Source organism: Camellia sinensis, unplaced genomic scaffold (genome assembly GCF_055761805.1).
Source record: "Camellia sinensis isolate YWXY unplaced genomic scaffold, ASM5576180v1 Unanchor13, whole genome shotgun sequence".
In the NCBI taxonomy this organism is placed as follows: Eukaryota; Viridiplantae; Streptophyta; class Magnoliopsida; order Ericales; family Theaceae; genus Camellia; species Camellia sinensis.
Window position 1 is genome coordinate 1,995,477 of NW_028129009.1, and position 21,197 is coordinate 2,016,673.

The 21,197-nt window shown below is 30.5% G+C and overlaps 2 long non-coding RNA genes across 27 annotated transcripts; one reads left to right on the forward strand and one right to left on the reverse strand.

Annotated features, from left to right (window-relative positions):
• Positions 1–837: 837 nt before the first annotated feature.
• Positions 838–9,100, forward strand: LOC114289662 (uncharacterized). 12 transcript variants are annotated; one of them, XR_014358078.1, is made up of 7 exons: positions 838–1,109; positions 1,852–2,032; positions 5,634–5,721; positions 6,207–6,277; positions 7,269–7,309; positions 7,644–7,786; positions 8,811–9,100. It is a non-coding gene; the product is annotated as an uncharacterized LOC114289662 (long non-coding RNA). The 12 variants fall into 12 exon arrangements; XR_014358074.1 differs by lacking the exons at positions 838–1,109; positions 1,852–2,032 and adding exons at positions 4,084–4,251; positions 5,060–5,112; XR_014358077.1 differs by lacking the exon at positions 838–1,109 and having other exon boundaries at positions 1,410–2,032.
• Positions 9,101–13,169: 4,069 nt separating this feature from the next.
• Positions 13,170–20,553, reverse strand: LOC145814829 (uncharacterized). 15 transcript variants are annotated; one of them, XR_014358100.1, is made up of 6 exons: positions 17,890–18,039; positions 16,419–16,506; positions 15,863–15,933; positions 14,832–14,872; positions 14,355–14,465; positions 13,170–13,327 (listed from the first exon to the last, which is right to left on the reverse strand). It is a non-coding gene; the product is annotated as an uncharacterized LOC145814829 (long non-coding RNA). The 15 variants fall into 15 exon arrangements; XR_014358096.1 differs by having other exon boundaries at positions 14,355–14,497; XR_014358102.1 differs by having other exon boundaries at positions 14,355–14,537.
• Between the last annotated feature and the right edge of the window lie 644 nt (positions 20,554–21,197).

The following is a 21,197-nucleotide window of genomic DNA, read 5'->3' on the forward strand; positions in this document are numbered from 1 at the left end:
AAAGAGTTGATTTGATCAAAATCTTTTATTTTATCCAAAAAAAAGTTGATTCGGATCAATGATCACTGGGAAGGTCTCAAATTTTGGAATTTCAGACAAATTGGACCAGGGCAATGATTGTGGATTGAGGAGGGGAAGTTTAGTTTATTTTAGGGTTTAGTTAGATTGACTCTCTAATTGTAGGTAACACAATTTTGGGTTTTTGCTGTTATTGAGTGTTTGATCTTCATTGGGGAATGTTCTAAGGTAATAGTTTATTAATTTATTTATGTTTTTGAATGATGTGGATAATACACAAGTCTAAAAAAGATTACGTAAAGAATAAAAATTAACAAAGAACTCATTTTTCAAATTTGCTCATAATATATAGCTTAGAATTGTTTATGTTCGTTTTTTTATGGCCCAAAAGAATATTTAGAAAATGGGGGGAAAGGCTCAAAAATAAATTTTGTAAGGAAAAAGTGCAATCCGCAAACTGCTCGCGAACCGTACTTGCACAAACCGTAAACTATACTATGAGCGATTGTAGGTTCACTTTTCCCAAACCGCATGCCATTGGACTCATGGGTCCAACCAGCAGTTCGAACCGCTCAAAACCAATCCGTGAGCACCCAGTGTTTTATGAGAAAATTTGATGGTATCATATATTTGATAATTTTTGATGGTATCATAATTTATATTTCATATTTCACATTTCACTTTTGATGGTATCATAAATTTGATAATTTCACATTCCAGTATTTCACTTCCGAAACACTCTGAACTATCAGTAGCAGCAGGAGAATGGTGGTTTTTCTTAGGGGTGTGGGTGTAAGTGTTTAGAGAGATGGGAAATTGGGTTTAAAGATTCATTACATCTCCTTTCCCTTTATCCATTAAAAAATAACACCTTTTTATACCCACCTTCAAATTCAAATACCCACCTTCAAAACCCACCTTCAAATTCAAACCTTCGATTCCCTCTCCCTTCAGATCCGTAGCATTCCACTCCAATCCCACCCCAAATTCCGAATTCTTGCCGAAGAAAACCCCTGTTTCGCCTCTCTCTCTCTCTCTCTCGCATTCGGTGTTTCTCTGCTTCTGTTACTTTCTCGGAGTCGTGTGAACAGGTATGTTCTGTTTCTCTGCTTCTGTTTCGCGACCTTTTCTTGAATTTCTAAATTCTAGGGCTTATTTGGTTTCTGTTTTAGTCAACCAACACTCACCCCCTCAAGAATTCAAGTTTCTTTTTCAGTATGTGTACTTTTCTGATAATTGAAAGGTAAATTGGGTTTTTTTAGGATAGCGAGTATGATTTTATTTTATTTTATTTTTTAGTTTGTAAAACTTTTCTTTTTTTTCTTTTTTTTTTAATTTGCTGCTCATTTATTGCTGTCAAAATTTTGAACTTTGTGGCTCATCGCACTCAACATTCCCTTCAAAATTTTGTGTCAGACCCCTTGAAGAATCAACATTAATACAGAACTCTCTCTCTCTCTCTCTCTCTCTCTCTCTCTCTCTCTCTCATACCCTCAATCTTTATTGTTTTCATCTTCAGTAATATCATAGCTTCATTCAATTGAAATGTGTGAAGAGAATAGTCCAAGTACAAATTAGAACAAGAGACACTCTAGGTTATACAACATTTTTGCTTCTGGGTACTGAATAGTGAAGACCGAATTTGCTTTGATGGGTGTTCTTCTAATGAATTTGTTTTTTTTTTTTTTTTTTTTTTTTTTTTTTAATATCAGCTGCTTATGACAAGGAAGGTTTCGACTAAATTTAGACGTTTTAGGCATTTTAATCGGATGTGTTTTGCTTATTTTTGAAGTAACTGGGTTTGATTTCTATTTGTTGCTCGAAATTGTGAAGTGGGAAATTTAGGGGAAATTTATGTTCTTCTCGGATTCTCTTACCTTTTCGGGAAGAAAGCGGGGATGAAGAGCTTTCTGTTCTTCCTAGGCACACCAAAGTTATTGTAACAGGAAACAACAGAACAACAGAATAAGGTGTCGTCAAGAAGGCTGTTGGTCTTGGTGGTTGGCATTGGCTGGTAATTTTCTTTTTTACCTTTACACCACTTTATCCTCTACTCATTTGACTTTAATCATATCATTGCTATTTTAAATTCTTTTGCCAAGTCACATTATTGTTATCTTTCTAGCTTTTTCAATTTCTAAGGCCTGTGGTGCTCTCTTGCCAGGTGCGATTCCTGAGTTTGAGCTCCTATTTCCCTTCTATTGAATGTAAAGAAATAGAAGTGAAAATCATCCAAATTTAAAATTTTGTTTTCTCACTAAACATCTGTATTGTCAAACATATATCTATATAATAAGGGAATAGGGTTTTTGGTGTTCTGTTTGTGCATTCTTATCCCAATTTTTATTTATTTATTTTTTTATGTAGCTTATGGGTTTGGATTTAATTTTAAAAAACATTTTGGGTCTGAAATGTATCATGATTGGCAATGAGCTTTTACTTTGTTCACTTATTCTTTATTTTTATTTTTATTTTTCCACAAATTTAATATCCCAATACAACATCAAGGAACCGGCAAGGACTGCTAAATATGTAGCTGAAGTGTTATTTGGGGTTAGACCCAAATGTTTCTCTGCTAAATGGAACCATTAAGAGCACTACAATTTATATATAGAAAAATTAATGTGGTTTAAATTCATTATGGTTGTAGTCTTCACATTACCTAGAATCAATTTGCATATTGATTTTGTATGCATGTTTTTCTGATTTTTATGCGTACATGGAATTACTGTCGTATTTAATTTAGTCTTGGGATCTTTCCAATTATATAACTCTCCATAAGAAAATGATGTTTTATTTTAGATATTTAAATTTATTATTAGCAACACATTTAATTATCTATTTCTTGGCGAATTTTAATTGAAAGAACAAGAATTTTGTTTACGAAAGATAGAGGGTAACTCTTCTAGATTAATGTTAAAGACTTGCACTTTGGAATTTACAATTCATTTGCAATGACATCGCAATGGAGTTGAGTTACATGATTGAATTTGTAATAAATCAAAAGTTAATATGTAATTTGTCATATCATTACATATAAAATTAGAAGAGATTGTTTTTTATTGGTGTGAATTCTTTTTCCAATTATTATTTTGTTTGTTTGTTTGTTTTTTTTTTTTTTTTTTTTTTGGGACGTATACATTGACCACTTCCCATCATTTCTCCCCTTATTTTATTAAGGGTAGCTCTAATTTAATGGATAAATAAAAAATATTGGAAATAGCATATTAGTTGCTTTTTAAGAACAATAATTAAGAAATTGAGGTGATTCACTTACAAAGTGGTTCATCAAATAATGTCAGCTACTTCATACGTTAAAAAATACTAAGAAAAATAATATATAGATCAAGAATTCAAACACAAAACAAATGTTAATAAAGTAATGTATGTTTTAAATTCACTTCACATGTGAATTCGACTGTAACCGAGTTAAACCACACACTATTTTTTTTTAATTTTTTAATTTAATATTCTAATTTTTTTAAATTCACTTCACGGGTACACGACTGTAACCGAGTTAAATTCACTCCCCTTATTTTATTTTATTTTTTTTTGATATACTATTTAAGGCTATATTTGTTTGGGTATACTACATAATTTCTCTTAAGTAGTTTTATGAAAAATCATCTAACCTTTGTAGGTCGATTGATTGATCCTGAACATTTTTGGCTATTTGATCACAACTTTGAGACACTTTTCATAAAACATTTTTATGATCGTTAACATTTTTGCAACACATAGACTGTAATATAAGAATTTTATTAGATTGTGCCTTCAGGCACGGGCAATCTCTGTTATTTTTTAAAAAGGTGTTATTTTTAAAATGAAACTGGTATTTGATGAATCTTTTTTCTCTTTGTTTCACTTTTTCAGGTTGGTGATGATATACGGATGATGATCCAAGTTAGGTTTTTTTTCCAATCAATTTGTTTCGTATGAATAAAAATTTCAGCATCGACAACCACCCTCCCTTCGAACTCACACTCGCAAGGTTCGATTTCTGCCTCTCCCCTTTCATAGATCAGTTTATTACTTCTTTTAATTAATTTCAATAAATTTCTTGATTTCTAATTTCGTAGATCAGTTTATTGCATTCCAGTAGATCAATTTATGGCTATGTCTGGTTTGTCTATATGGTTGCAACACCACCACCGCTGCTCATCATCACCACTGCCGCTGTTGATGCAAAACCCACTTCATGCTCAAACAGAATGTGTTCAAGGAAAGCTTCAAGTAAAATTCTTCAATACTTTGAAATAGACCACAGCTCTATTCATACTTTTTTTATTTTTTTATTTCTCAATCAATAAGTAACTAATTATAAATACGAAAAATATTTATATTATCAAACAAATCACTAACTCATACTTTTGTACAGTATTATTACTATTTTTTTAAATAAGTTTTAAACATCCAATACAGACTCAACACAATGTATGCTACAACACTATGGATTGGGAATCAGATCACAGTGAACATTTTGAGTTGTGTATTGTATGTGTCTGTTTGAACCAACATGGAAGGAAGCACATGCGAATTTGGGACAGTGACTGCATACCCTTTCTCTTTCTTTTGATTTTTTAAGTATCTACTGTATTGTTCTGCATGCTAATTTTGTAATTAAGTTCTGATGTCAAACTTAAACATTTCAATTGACTTAAACCCACTTCATATTGTATTGTTTTGCATGCTACATCCTTTCAATTTTCTCCCACAAAAGCACCCTGTCACAATTTTATATATATATTTTAATCTTAATATATGTATTCCTTGCCTTCTATAGCTCCTACAGTATTACCTACACTTCCTTCACTGGGACAAACTTCATATATTATACCAAGGGATTGTTGATAGTGTATTATTTGCTTCTTTTGAAGTGGCATATATTCTTCAACCTTGAATAGATTTAATTTTTTGAATTGGATATTTTGATGGCTATACTAGAAATGTATCAATGTGCTCTATCTTCATTTATTTATTTTTTTTGAATTAATGATTGAAGACTGAATAGTGATCTTTGAAACATAAACTTGATACGGAGACCTGGCCATAATGCAAATGAAGATGTTCACTCAGTGAGGAAATCTACAGCAGGTCCGCATTTGAATATGAGAAATATGGGATTTGTTACGCTACACTAGATGTAAATTATAGTATTTATGGTGCATATATGGTGGTGAAAATCCATTAGAAAAGGAGATTGTAAACTTAAGACTAGGGAAAGCTTCGAGTAACTCACTTAGAGATCAATTAAAATTTGTTATTTAAAATATTAACATATAGTTCTGGGAAAGCTACTGAAGATTAAAGTTGGTTTTGTTGGTTGTTGTTTATGTTGGTTGTTGATTTACTTGATAGATAGTATAAATTTGTTTTGTTTTTTTGTTTTTGTTTTGTGGCATAAATTTATGTTTGGACTTTCTAAATAATAAATGGTGAACTTCAAAATACTTATGATTATAACGAATTTTGATTTTGGTTTTAATTTGAATTGGATACTTTGATGATGGTTATACTAGAAATGTATCAATGTGCTCAATCTTCGTTTATTTATTTTTCTTAATTAATGATTGAAGACTGGATAGTCATCTTTTAAACATAAACTTGACATGCAGATCTGGCCATAGAGCAAATGAAGATGTTCACTTGATAGTGAGGAAATCTCCAGTCCTCGATTTCTGCCTCTCGAACTCGGCTCGCAAGGTAGTCCTCGGTTTCTACTTATCCCCTTCTCTCTCTGTTGGGCTGTGTGTTTTTTTTATTATTGCGATTTCTGATACTGTTTGGTTAATTTGAGGTTTTTTTTTTTTTGAGTTCATCGTGTCCTGCCTCTCTCTCTCTCTTTCTGACGGGCTGTGTCTATTTTTTAATTGTATCTACATATGAATAATTGCGATTTCTGATGTTGTTTGGTTAATTTTAGTGGTTTTTTTGAGTTCATTGTGAAATTCGATTATATTTGATTTGATGTTATTGTTGTTGTTTATATTCATGTTATTGTGTGTACAAATTTTTCCCCGGAAAAAAGTACCCATAAAGTGCCTTCAATTTATAAATGTGGTTTCACACAATCACAGCACCTTCGATCTTCCTTACCATTGCCAGACTTGGCTTGGAGAATGAGATTCAATTATTATGGTGTTACCCTCCCTCTGAAATTTCGACAATTTTTATTTTATTTTTAACAGGAAATTTCAACATTGTCGAGGAAGCATCATTGTATCAGTGAAGTTTCGGTTCAGTTCTTATCCTCGAGACAGTAAGTCTTCGCTCTCAGTTTTCGGATTTGATACATTGATTTCAGTAAATTTCTTGATTTCTAATTTATCTTATTTGAAATATTGCATTCCAGTATAAAAATTGTTAATTTCTGTGTTTGATATTAAAGATTTAGATTTTGTAACAATTTTGTCTGATGTAAAAATGTGGAACAGCACAATTTCATTAAGGAAACAAGTCACCAATTCCTTTGTTGTTTTTCAGCTATGTTAACTCACAATTTCATTATTCTTTTTTGTTTTCCTCAAAGATGTTTGGTTCATAGAATTGTTCAGCATTTGAGGATAGCAGAGTATTTAACAATTCTTCCAAATTTGAGTTTGAATTCCCAAACGAGGCACAACTCTTGATAAAACAATGTAACCAAGAACAATAAAATGGCTGCATCATCCACAAAATAAAAATTCAATGATATGATCAATTTTTTTTAATATGATATCACCGTGATATTAATTTTTTTTTTTTTAACGTCCAATGCCCATTTACAAACGAGTAATAGTGTGATAAGTAAATTTGTTTATCTTATCATCATCCTTACATTAGTGGAATGGATCCCAATCATTAATTCAATTTGTTTTTATGGGATGATTGATAGTGGTATCATGGCTCAACACAATCCATATGTTGCACATATTGTTTTATAGTTTGGCAACTTAATTTCAATAGGACTTCTAATATAATATATCCTTTTAGTCATGGGGGAACCAAAATTTAAAGCTTAAATAAAAAAATAAAAAAAAAACTATCCATGCATTCTTCTTTAATTGAATTGTCATTTGTGCTTCTATTTTATTGCACTTTTCATCAGGTTTATTTAAGAAAATTAATTCCATGATTGTATCCATAAATCCTATATCACATCTCTCTTGCTTGCTTTGTATCACATCTCTCTTGCTTGCTTTGTATTTTAAAGTGCGTAGGTTTCTTGATTTCAAATTTAAAACTCTCTCTCTCTCTTTTCTCTCTCTCAGCTTTTGTTGTTTCCTTCTTTCCCCCATCAGAGCTCACTCCGGTAAGTTATTTCTCTCAGACTTTGTTGTTTCACTCCTCTCCTTCTTTCTCTTTCAGCTTTTGTTGCCCTCCGTGAAATTTATAATTTTAAAGTTGCCCTTTTGTTCTCTATTCTGTTTAAAATTAAAGTTGCCCTTTTGTTCAAACATGTCTACAACTCCAGATATTGATTATTCTTTGTTTTTCCTTTTTCCCTCCCGTTTCTGCCTCTGCTACATTAATTTTGTTTCCTACCTCTTTGATTTACACATTATGATGAGAAGGTAGACCAATGTAGCTCTTTTTTATTTTTTAGATAACTAAATGAAGAATTATGTTCAAAATCAAAATTACAGCGCTGATAGGAAGTTGACTGACTGGAATACAGGGAGAAACTAAGCCTGGGCGCAAAACACTTCTCCTGATGATGGTTTATCAGACAGACTTATGCCACTGGGACACCCAAGTATGTGTTCCATCAGTGCAATGGTGTTTTAAAGTGCGTAAGTTTCTTCATTTTTCATTCAAAAATTTTAAATATGATTCAAACTCCAAGGTTTATTTGGTAGCACATTGTTGTTCATTGTTGGTTTTCAAATAATTTCTTCTTCCATGTGTTTGTTTTTTTTATTTTTTATTTTTATTTATTGAGTTGGCCTTCCATGTGTTTTGTATTAGCCACAACTGGTTGCATATGTAATGCTTGATAAAAAGGTTCAGTTAGAAGGATCATTTGCTTACATATGTATTAGCATGTGCAACGTCTCCTATTTGGAACTCTAGAACCTTTGTACACTTGAGAAAAGTCTAATATCTATATTCAAACATATTATTGTGATTTGTGAATAAGGTACTACAAGTCCAAGGAAAAATCAAACACTGAATTTTCATTATTGATGAGTTCGTTTTTTTAACTTTTACATTTGATTCATTGTTTCCAGATTTATTGATGTTCATTTAGGTAATTTTTTGTGTAGTTAGTTCAGTTTATAGTTGTAGCAAATTTTGAAAATATTTCTCTTATATTTGGTTAGAATGGTTTAGATAATTCCAACTAAAAAGTGAAGCGTTGAGATTTTTTTCACTCTCTCACTATTTCCATTTCTCTCTTCTTTCTCACCATACCTCTTCTATCTTCTATTGACTCTTTCTCTTCTTTCCCTACACCTACAACACTGCTGTTCACCCCTGAGCCATCACCGACTCTGTTCGCCTCACATGTGCCTCCTCCGCATCCCCTTCATTCCCTGCTAATGATGTCGCCACCAGTGGCAATGGATGCCTCCCAAACCTTCTTCTTCTTTTTTTAATCTTTTTCCCATTTGTATCCTTTTTCCCATTTGTTTTCTTTACACCATGCTTTTAGGTACGGGCATACACTAAATTTTCTTTACACCGTGCCTCCCAAACAATGTATGATGCTAAATTTTCTTTAGGGAATTGACCCACAATGCCTAAAATATTGTTCTGTTGCTATACATGGTGTAATTGGTATTGTTTATGCATTTGTATTTGTTGTATAGGTACTTTAACTCATTGCAGAGTGAATGCTTTTCTGCCTGTTTCCAATCTGATGTAAATATGGTCATTTCAGCACCAACGGGAAGTGGAAAAACAATATTTTTTGAGCTTTGCATTTTGAGATTGCTCTCAAGGTTCATCTCTACAGAGGGAAGATTTATTCACTTAAAGCGAATGCTTAAAACAGTAGGCTTTCTACAATTTTGTATATGAAAATTTTTTAAATGTTTATTTAAACACTGAAAAGTGTAGAAGATTATTGATTTCACACCTACAGATGTTCTTTATTTCATTAACTTTGTATTGTTGGTTGGTTTTGGGAATAAACTCTTCATGTTGTGGAAGGAATTTTGTTATTATTTGATTTATATACAGATATATAATATATTTTTAGGGTCTATTATACCTTATTGTCTGACTGATGAGGTCTATTATAATTGTTAAATCCATAATTGCTTCAACAGTTGAAATCTTTTCCTGTATGCGTTCACATTTATCAGTGATTAGAAAAGGGATGTACCTTACAAAACATTTACAGTAGTATTTAGTCCTTACATAGGTGTTTCCATGATTTTATATATCTGTTGTGTTACATAAGGTTTGAACAAAATATATATGGTCTCTCTGCACCATTAGTAAGTTGTTGTACTTGATTTTTTCTTATTTCCATGTGGCGTAGATTGTGCTGAGAATACATTTTTTAAAATCTCATGTGACCATGTAGGCAAGTTAAATTTTTTTTTTCCCCCTATATTTTTTCTCATGTAGTTTTGGGTTTATAATTTGCAAAGAACTATTACAATGTTAAGTTGTGGCAATAGCACTAGCAAGTGTGCATTGCTTGGTGTTTAAAATTAATTTTTTTTAAATTACAAAGTATTGGTTGGTGTGTTTCAATTTTAATTTTTTTATAGATTATAGAGCACTGGCTGGCATGCATTGTTTGATATTCAATTTTAATTTGATTTTTTTTTTTTTGTAATTGTCAAGCATTGGTTGTGCATTGTTTGGTGTAATTTTTTTTGGATTATTGTGTTAACAAATGTACAATATCTTTGGTTTGTGCGTTTCATTTTGTATCTATAAATTTTTTTTTTTTTTTTGACTTGCTTGGTAAGGATGCTTTTATTTTTAATTTTTGTGTTGATATGAAGTTTATGCTTTAGAGTCATAAAGTTTGTTAATAAAATCAAAATGTTTATGATTGAATTACTTGCCGTACTTTAAATAGTTGATTAGGAAATGTTTATTTTCAAGTTTTTTTTAAAAAAAAAGAACTTTTCAAAATTAACCAGACCTTGATTTATATTTTGACTTCAATTTTTTAGCAACAAATAGAATAAATTATATTTTAACCCAACAATTTTATATTCAATTACATTTTGATTTTATCATTATTTGCACCGTGCCTTTAGGCACGGGCATACACTAGTCATTAAATATATTTGAATAAAGAAAATAATATATATGTTTATTGTTTTTTCAATCTAGTTTATAGACTAGACTAAGGACTAATCACTGTGTTTGCTTTGAGTTTTCTAGATTAAATTTTTTGAAAATTGACTTTTTTGATTTTTGTGTTTTTAGTGAATATTTTTAAAATTTTAAACATTTTTAGATGCATCTTACTTAGATGTATCTAAAAAGTAAAAAATTTGTGAAAAAATATTTTAAAAAATTAATAAATACATAAAAATATAAAAAATGTACTGAATTCTTGTATTTTTTTATATTTTTGGTATGTAGTAAATTTTTAAAAGATTTTTTTTACAATTTTTTTACTTTTTAAGTGTATTTATGTTAGGTGTGTCTAAAAAGTAAAAAAATTGCTTAAAATATTAAAAAAATCAGTAAAAATAAAAAAACACGAAAAATAAGAAAGTAGAATTTTCTGAAAAGTGTTTTGGAAAACTAGAAACCAAGCAAGGTGATACCATTTCAAACTGTTCATTAAATAGATCATCAAATTTAAATTTGGTAAAATAATTTACTTCTGTTACTTTAATCCAACACCAAACTTTTCATCAAATTCAGTATTTCTTAAATCTTTTATTAAATTGAGAATAGATGTACCTTTCATCAAATCACTATTCATTGTCGTTGGATTTTCACTACCGGAATGTCTCCCAGATGACCACCTCAAGGTAAAAATTTGTGAAAAATTTATACTGGCCGGTCGATCGAACGGACATTCGTCTGGTTGATTGATGGTTTGATGAATCTTTAAAAACTTCTGTTGGAGTACTGGATATCAAATGGAGCTTTTACTCAAATTTTTATTCAAATATAGTGAAAAAAAAAGATGCACGATTAGAAATGCCTTAATAATTAGAAAAAGATATAATAATTTTACGAGTTTATAGTATTAGGCCATCTCTAATAATTCATCAAATGGGTCGTTTAATTTTAAATTTAATGAAAAAACATATTTTTTTGTTGCTCCAACCCGACACCAAACCTTTCATCAAATTCAAGATTTTTCAAATCTTTCATCAAATTGAGGGCGGATGTACCTTTTATTAAATTAATGTTAATTGCCGTTGTATTTTTATTACCGAATGTTCCTTGGGGCAAAAATTTATAAAAAAAATTACACTGACTGATCGACCGATTAGACATCCGCCCAATTGTTCGCCCAATCGACTGATAATTTGATAAAACTTTAAAAACCTTTAACGCTCAAATTTTTACTTAAATTTAATTAAAAAAAAATGCACGGACGCTTAGGGCTTGTTTGATAACAATTTCGTTTTTAGTTTATATTTACAAAAATTTTAAAAACTGTCACAAAAACTTATTTGATATTTTTTTTTGGTTTTAGTTGTCTTAGTTTATAAATTTAAAGAAAAAACGTAAAATTAAAAAATGAGTTTACGTTGATTTTTAAACAGAAATTTAAAAATTTGACTAATAAATTTTTTTTTTTGTTTTTTTTTTCAATTATAATGTGTATCATCCTATTATCATAAATAATAAAAAATAAATATAAATATTTTAGTCCTGAACGAATATATATTTTAATTTATGTTTTTAATTTTTTAAAAATATTTTATTAAAAACAAACGCATTTATAATTTATATATATACTAGTGTATGCCCGTGCCTAAAGGCACGGTGCAAATAATGATAAAATCAAAATGTAATTGAATATAAAATTGTTGGGTTAAAATATAATTTATTCTATTTGTTGCTAAAAAATTGAAGTCAAAATATAAATCAAGGTCTGGTTAATTTTGAAAAGTTCTTTTTTTTAAAAAAAAACTTGAAAATAAACATTTCCTAATCAACTATTTAAAGTACGGCAAGTAATTCAATCATAAACATTTTGATTTTATTAACAAACTTTATGACTCTAAAGCATAAACTTCATATCAACACAAAAATTAAAAATAAAAGCATCCTTACCAAGCAAGTCAAAAAAAAAAAAAAAAAATTTATAGATACAAAATGAAACGCACAAACCAAAGATATTGTACATTTGTTAACACAATAATCCAAAAAAAATTACACCAAACAATGCACAACCAATGCTTGACAATTACAAAAAAAAAAAAAATCAAATTAAAATTGAATATCAAACAATGCATGCCAGCCAGTGCTCTATAATCTATAAAAAAATTAAAATTGAAACACACCAACCAATACTTTGTAATTTAAAAAAAATTAATTTTAAACACCAAGCAATGCACACTTGCTAGTGCTATTGCCACAACTTAACATTGTAATAGTTCTTTGCAAATTATAAACCCAAAACTACATGAGAAAAAATATAGGGGGAAAAAAAAAATTTAACTTGCCAACATGGTCACATGAGATTTTAAAAAATGTATTCTCAGCACAATCTACGCCACATGGAAATAAGAAAAAATCAAGTACAACAACTTACTAATGGTGCAGAGAGACCATATATATTTTGTTCAAACCTTATGTAACACAACAGATATATAAAATCATGGAAACACCTATGTAAGGACTAAATACTACTGTAAATGTTTTGTAAGGTACATCCCTTTTCTAATCACTGATAAATGTGAACGCATACAGGAAAAGATTTCAACTGTTGAAGCAATTATGGATTTAACAATTATAATAGACCTCATCAGTCAGACAATAAGGTATAATAGACCCCAAAAATATATTATATATCTGTATATAAATCAAATAATAACAAAATTCCTTCCACAACATGAAGAGTTTATTCCCAAAACCAACCAACAATACAAAGTTAATGAAATAAAGAACATCTGTAGGTGTGAAATCAATAATCTTCTACACTTTTCAGTGTTTAAATAAACATTTAAAAAATTTTCATATACAAAATTGTAGAAAGCCTACTGTTTTAAGCATTCGCTTTAAGTGAATAAATCTGCCCTCTGTAGAGATGAACCTTGAGAGCAATCTCAAAATGCAAAGCTCAAAAAATATTGTTTTTCCACTTCCCGTTGGTGCTGAAATGACCATATTTACATCAGATTGGAAACAGGCAGAAAAGCATTCACTCTGCAATGAGTTAAAGTACCTATACAACAAATACAAATGCATAAACAATACCAATTACACCATGTATAGCAACAGAACAATATTTTAGGCATTGTGGGTCAATTCCCTAAAGAAAATTTAGCATCATACATTGTTTGGGAGGCACGGTGTAAAGAAAATTTAGTGTATGCCCGTACCTAAAAGCATGGTGTAAAGAAAACAAATGGGAAAAAGGATACAAATGGGAAAAAGATTAAAAAAAAAAAAAAAAGAAGGTTTGGGAGGCATCCATTGCCACTGGTGGCGACATCATTAGCAGGGAATGAAGGGGATGCGGAGGAGGCACATGTGAGGCGAACAGAGTCGGTGATGGCTTAGGGGTGAACAGCAGTGTTGTAGGTGTAGGGAAAGAAGAGAAAGAGTCAATAGAAGATAGAAGAGGTATGGTGAGAAAGAAGAGAGAAATGGAAATAGTGAGAGAGTGAAAAAAATCTCAACGCTTCACTTTTTAGTTGGAATTATCTAAACCATTCTAACCAAATATAAGAGAAATATTTTCAAAATTTGCTACAACTATAAACTGAACTAACTACACAAAAAATTACCTAAATGAACATTAATAAATCTGGAAACAATGAATCAAATGTAAAAGTTAAAAAAACGAACTCATCAATAATGAAAATTCAGTGTTTGATTTTTCCTTGGACTTGCAGTACCTTATTCACAAATCACAATAATATGTTTGAATATAGATATTAGACTTTTCTCAAGTGTACAAAGGTTCTAGAGTTCCAAATAGGAGACGTTGCACATGCTAATACATATGTAAGCAAATGATCCTTCTAACTGAACCTTTTTATCAAGCATTACATATGCAACCAGTTGTGGCTAATACAAAACACATGGAAGGCCAACTCAATAAATAAAAATAAAAAATAAAAAAAACAAACACATGGAAGAAGAAATTATTTGAAAACCAACAATGAACAACAATGTGCTACCAAATAAACCTTGGAGTTTGAATCATATTTAAAATTTTTGAATGAAAAATGAAGAAACTTACGCACTTTAAAACACCATTGCACTGATGGAACACATACTTGGGTGTCCCAGTGGCATAAGTCTGTCTGATAAACCATCATCAGGAGAAGTGTTTTGCGCCCAGGCTTAGTTTCTCCCTGTATTCCAGTCAGTCAACTTCCTATCAGCGCTGTAATTTTGATTTCGAACATAATTCTTCATTTAGTTATCTAAAAAATAAAAAAGAGCTACATTGGTCTACCTTCTCATCATAATGTGTAAATCAAAGAGGTAGGAAACAAAATTAATGTAGCAGAGGCAGAAACGGGAGGGAAAAAGGAAAAACAAAGAATAATCAATATCTGGAGTTGTAGACATGTTTGAACAAAAGGGCAACTTTAATTTTAAACAGAATAGAGAACAAAAGGGCAACTTTAAAATTATAAATTTCACGGAGGGCAACAAAAGCTGAAAGAGAAAGAAGGAGAGGAGTGAAACAACAAAGTCTGAGAGAAATAACTTACCGGAGTGAGCTCTGATGGGGGAAAGAAGGAAACAACAAAAGCTGAGAGAGAGAAAAGAGAGAGAGAGAGTTTTAAATTTGAAATCAAGAAACCTACGCACTTTAAAATACAAAGCAAGCAAGAGAGATGTGATACAAAGCAAGCAAGAGAGATGTGATATAGGATTTATGGATACAATCATGGAATTAATTTTCTTAAATAAACCTGATGAAAAGTGCAATAAAATAGAAGCACAAATGACAATTCAATTAAAGAAGAATGCATGGATAGTTTTTTTTTTATTTTTTTATTTAAGCTTTAAATTTTGGTTCCCCCATGACTAAAAGGATATATTATATTAGAAGTCCTATTGAAATTAAGTTGCCAAACTATAAAACAATATGTGCAACATATGGATTGTGTTGAGCCATGATACCACTATCAATCATCCCATAAAAACAAATTGAATTAATGATTGGGATCCATTCCACTAATGTAAGGATGATGATAAGATAAACAAATTTACTTATCACACTATTACTCATTTGTAAATGGGCATTGGACGTTAAAAAAAAAAAATTAATATCACGGTGATATCATATTAAAAAAAATTGATCATATCATTGAATTTTTATTTTGTGGATGATGCAGCCATTTTATTGTTCTTGGTTACATTGTTTTATCAAGAGTTGTGCCTCGTTTGGGAATTCAAACTCAAATTTGGAAGAATTGTTAAATACTCTGCTATCCTCAAATGCTGAACAATTCTATGAACCAAACATCTTTGAGGAAAACAAAAAAGAATAATGAAATTGTGAGTTAACATAGCTGAAAAACAACAAAGGAATTGGTGACTTGTTTCCTTAATGAAATTGTGCTGTTCCACATTTTTACATCAGATAAAATTGTTACAAAATCTAAATCTTTAATATCAAACACAGAAATTAACAATTTTTATACTGGAATGCAATATTTCAAATAAGATAAATTAGAAATCAAGAAATTTACTGAAATCAATGTATCAAATCCGAAAACTGAGAGCGAAGACTTACTGTCTCGAGGATAAGAACTGAACCGAAACTTCACTGATACAATGATGCTTCCTCGACAATGTTGAAATTTCCTGTTAAAAATAAAATAAAAATTGTCGAAATTTCAGAGGGAGGGTAACACCATAATAATTGAATCTCATTCTCCAAGCCAAGTCTGGCAATGGTAAGGAAGATCGAAGGTGCTGTGATTGTGTGAAACCACATTTATAAATTGAAGGCACTTTATGGGTACTTTTTTCCGGGGAAAAATTTGTACACACAATAACATGAATATAAACAACAACAATAACATCAAATCAAATATAATCGAATTTCACAATGAACTCAAAAAAACCACTAAAATTAACCAAACAACATCAGAAATCGCAATTATTCATATGTAGATACAATTAAAAAATAGACACAGCCCATCAGAAAGAGAGAGAGAGAGGCAGGACACGATGAACTCAAAAAAAAAAAAACCTCAAATTAACCAAACAGTATCAGAAATCGCAATAATAAAAAAAACACACAGCCCAACAGAGAGAGAAGGGGATAAGTAGAAACCGAGGACTACCTTGCGAGCCGAGTTCGAGAGGCAGAAATCGAGGACTGGAGATTTCCTCACTATCAAGTGAACATCTTCATTTGCTCTATGGCCAGATCTGCATGTCAAGTTTATGTTTAAAAGATGACTATCCAGTCTTCAATCATTAATTAAGAAAAATAAATAAACGAAGATTGAGCACATTGATACATTTCTAGTATAACCATCATCAAAGTATCCAATTCAAATTAAAACCAAAATCAAAATTCGTTATAATCATAAGTATTTTGAAGTTCACCATTTATTATTTAGAAAGTCCAAACATAAATTTATGCCACAAAACAAAAACAAAAAAACAAAACAAATTTATACTATCTATCAAGTAAATCAACAACCAACATAAACAACAACCAACAAAACCAACTTTAATCTTCAGTAGCTTTCCCAGAACTATATGTTAATATTTTAAATAACAAATTTTAATTGATCTCTAAGTGAGTTACTCGAAGCTTTCCCTAGTCTTAAGTTTACAATCTCCTTTTCTAATGGATTTTCACCACCATATATGCACCATAAATACTATAATTTACATCTAGTGTAGCGTAACAAATCCCATATTTCTCATATTCAAATGCGGACCTGCTGTAGATTTCCTCACTGAGTGAACATCTTCATTTGCATTATGGCCAGGTCTCCGTATCAAGTTTATGTTTCAAAGATCACTATTCAGTCTTCAATCATTAATTCAAAAAAAATAAATAAATGAAGATAGAGCACATTGATACATTTCTAGTATAGCCATCAAAATATCCAATTCAAAAAATTAAATCTATTCAAGGTTGAAGAATATATGCCACTTCAAAAGAAGCAAATAATACACTATCAACAATCCCTTGGTATAATATATGAAGTTTGTCCCAGTGAAGGAAGTGTAGGTAATACTGTAGGAGCTATAGAAGGCAAGGAATACATATATTAAGATTAAAATATATATATAAAATTGTGACAGGGTGCTTTTGTGGGAGAAAATTGAAAGGATGTAGCATGCAAAACAATACAATATGAAGTGGGTTTAAGTCAATTGAAATGTTTAAGTTTGACATCAGAACTTAATTACAAAATTAGCATGCAGAACAATACAGTAGATACTTAAAAAATCAAAAGAAAGAGAAAGGGTATGCAGTCACTGTCCCAAATTCGCATGTGCTTCCTTCCATGTAGGTTCAAACAGACACATACAATACACAACTCAAAATGTTCACTGTGATCTGATTCCCAATCCATAGTGTTGTAGCATACATTGTGTTGAGTCTGTATTGGATGTTTAAAACTTATTTAAAAAAATAGTAATAATACTGTACAAAAGTATGAGTTAGTGATTTGTTTGATAATATAAATATTTTTCGTATTTATAATTAGTTACTTATTGATTGAGAAATAAAAAAATAAAAAAAAGTATGAATAGAGCTGTGGTCTATTTCAAAGTATTGAAGAATTTTACTTGAAGCTTTCCTTGAACACATTCTGTTTGAGCATGAAGTGGGTTTTGCATCAACAGCGGCAGTGGTGATGATGAGCAGCGGTGGTGGTGTTGCAACCATATAGACAAACCAGACATAGCCATAAATTGATCTACTGGAATGCAATAAACTGATCTACGAAATTAGAAATCAAGAAATTTATTGAAATTAATTAAAAGAAGTAATAAACTGATCTATGAAAGGGGAGAGGCAGAAATCGAACCTTGCGAGTGTGAGTTCGAATGGAGGGTGGTTGTCGATGCTGAAATTTTTATTCATACGAAACAAATTGATTGGAAAAAAAACCTAACTTGGATCATCATCCGTATATCATCACCAACCTGAAAAAGTGAAACAAAGAGAAAAAAGATTCATCAAATACCAGTTTCATTTTAAAAATAACACCTTTTTAAAAAATAACAGAGATTGCCCGTGCCTGAAGGCACAATCTAATAAAATTCTTATATTACAGTCTATGTGTTGCAAAAATGTTAACGATCATAAAAATGTTTTATGAAAAGTGTCTCAAAGTTGTGATCAAATAGCCAAAAATGTTCAGGATCAATCAATCGACCTACAAAGGTTAGATGATTTTTCATAAAACTACTTAAGAGAAATTATGTAGTATACCCAAACAAATATAGCCTTAAATAGTATATCAAAAAAAAATAAAATAAAATAAGGGGAGTGAATTTAACTCAGTTACAGTCGTGTACCCGTGAAGTGAATTTAAAAAAATTAGAATATTAAATTAAAAAATTAAAAAAAAATAGTGTGTGGTTTAACTCGGTTACAGTCGAATTCACATGTGAAGTGAATTTAAAACATACATTACTTTATTAACATTTGTTTTGTGTTTGAATTCTTGATCTATATATTATTTTTCTTAGTATTTTTTAACGTATGAAGTAGCTGACATTATTTGATAAACCACTTTGTAAGTGAATCACCTCAATTTCTTAATTATTGTTCTTAAAAAGCAACTAATATGCTATTTCCAATATTTTTTATTTATCCATTAAATTAGAGCTACCCTTAATAAAATAAGGGGAGAAATGATGGGAAGTGGTCAATGTATACGTCCCAAAAAAAAAAAAAAAAAAAAACAAACAAACAAACAAAATAATAATTGGAAAAAGAATTCACACCAATAAAAAACAATCTCTTCTAATTTTATATGTAATGATATGACAAATTACATGTTAACTTTTGATTTATTACAAATTCAATCATGTAACTCAACTCCATTGCGATGTCATTGCAAATGAATTGTAAATTCCAAAGTGCAAGTCTTTAACATTAATCTAGAAGAGTTACCCTCTATCTTTCGTAAACAAAATTCTTGTTCTTTCAATTAAAATTCGCCAAGAAATAGATAATTAAATGTGTTGCTAATAATAAATTTAAATATCTAAAATAAAACATCATTTTCTTATGGAGAGTTATATAATTGGAAAGATCCCAAGACTAAATTAAATACGACAGTAATTCCATGTACGCATAAAAATCAGAAAAACATGCATACAAAATCAATATGCAAATTGATTCTAGGTAATGTGAAGACTACAACCATAATGAATTTAAACCACATTAATTTTTCTATATATAAATTGTAGTGCTCTTAATGGTTCCATTTAGCAGAGAAACATTTGGGTCTAACCCCAAATAACACTTCAGCTACATATTTAGCAGTCCTTGCCGGTTCCTTGATGTTGTATTGGGATATTAAATTTGTGGAAAAATAAAAATAAAAATAAAGAATAAGTGAACAAAGTAAAAGCTCATTGCCAATCATGATACATTTCAGACCCAAAATGTTTTTTAAAATTAAATCCAAACCCATAAGCTACATAAAAAAATAAATAAATAAAAATTGGGATAAGAATGCACAAACAGAACACCAAAAACCCTATTCCCTTATTATATAGATATATGTTTGACAATACAGATGTTTAGTGAGAAAACAAAATTTTAAATTTGGATGATTTTCACTTCTATTTCTTTACATTCAATAGAAGGGAAATAGGAGCTCAAACTCAGGAATCGCACCTGGCAAGAGAGCACCACAGGCCTTAGAAATTGAAAAAGCTAGAAAGATAACAATAATGTGACTTGGCAAAAGAATTTAAAATAGCAATGATATGATTAAAGTCAAATGAGTAGAGGATAAAGTGGTGTAAAGGTAAAAAAGAAAATTACCAGCCAATGCCAACCACCAAGACCAACAGCCTTCTTGACGACACCTTGTTCTGTTGTTCTGTTGTTTCCTGTTACAATAACTTTGGTGTGCCTAGGAAGAACAGAAAGCTCTTCATCCCCGCTTTCTTCCCGAAAAGGTAAGAGAATCCGAGAAGAACATAAATTTCCCCTAAATTTCCCACTTCACAATTTCGAGCAACAAATAGAAATCAAACCCAGTTACTTCAAAAATAAGCAAAACACATCCGATTAAAATGCCTAAAACGTCTAAATTTAGTCGAAACCTTCCTTGTCATAAGCAGCTGATATTAAAAAAAAAAAAAAAAAAAAAAAAAAAAAAAAAACAAATTCATTAGAAGAACACCCATCAAAGCAAATTCGGTCTTCACTATTCAGTACCCAGAAGCAAAAATGTTGTATAACCTAGAGTGTCTCTTGTTCTAATTTGTACTTGGACTATTCTCTTCACACATTTCAATTGAATGAAGCTATGATATTACTGAAGATGAAAACAATAAAGATTGAGGGTATGAGAGAGAGAGAGAGAGAGAAAGAGAGAGAGTTCTGTATTAATGTTGATTCTTCAAGGGGTCTGACACAAAATTTTGAAGGGAATGTTGAATGCGATGAGCCACAAAGTTCAAAATTTTGACAGCAATAAATGAGCAGCAAATTAAAAAAAAAAGAAAAAAAAAGAAAAGTTTTACAAACTAAAAAATAAAATAAAATAAAATCATACTCGTTATCCTAAAAAAACCCAATTTACCTTTCAATTATCAGAAAAGTACACATACTGAAAAAGAAACTTGAATTCTTGAGGGGGTGAGTGTTGGTTGACTAAAACAGAAACCAAATAAGCCCTAGAATTTAGAAATTCAAGAAAAGGTCGCGAAACAGAAGCAGAGAAACAGAACATGCCTGTTCACACGACTCCGAGAAAGTAACAGAAGCAGAGAAACACCGAATGCGAGAGAGAGAGAGAGAGAGAGAGGCGAAACAGGGGTTTTCTTCGGCAAGAATTCAGAATTTGGGGTGGGATTGGAGTGGAATGCTACGGATCTGAAGGGAGAGGGAATCGAAGGTTTGAATT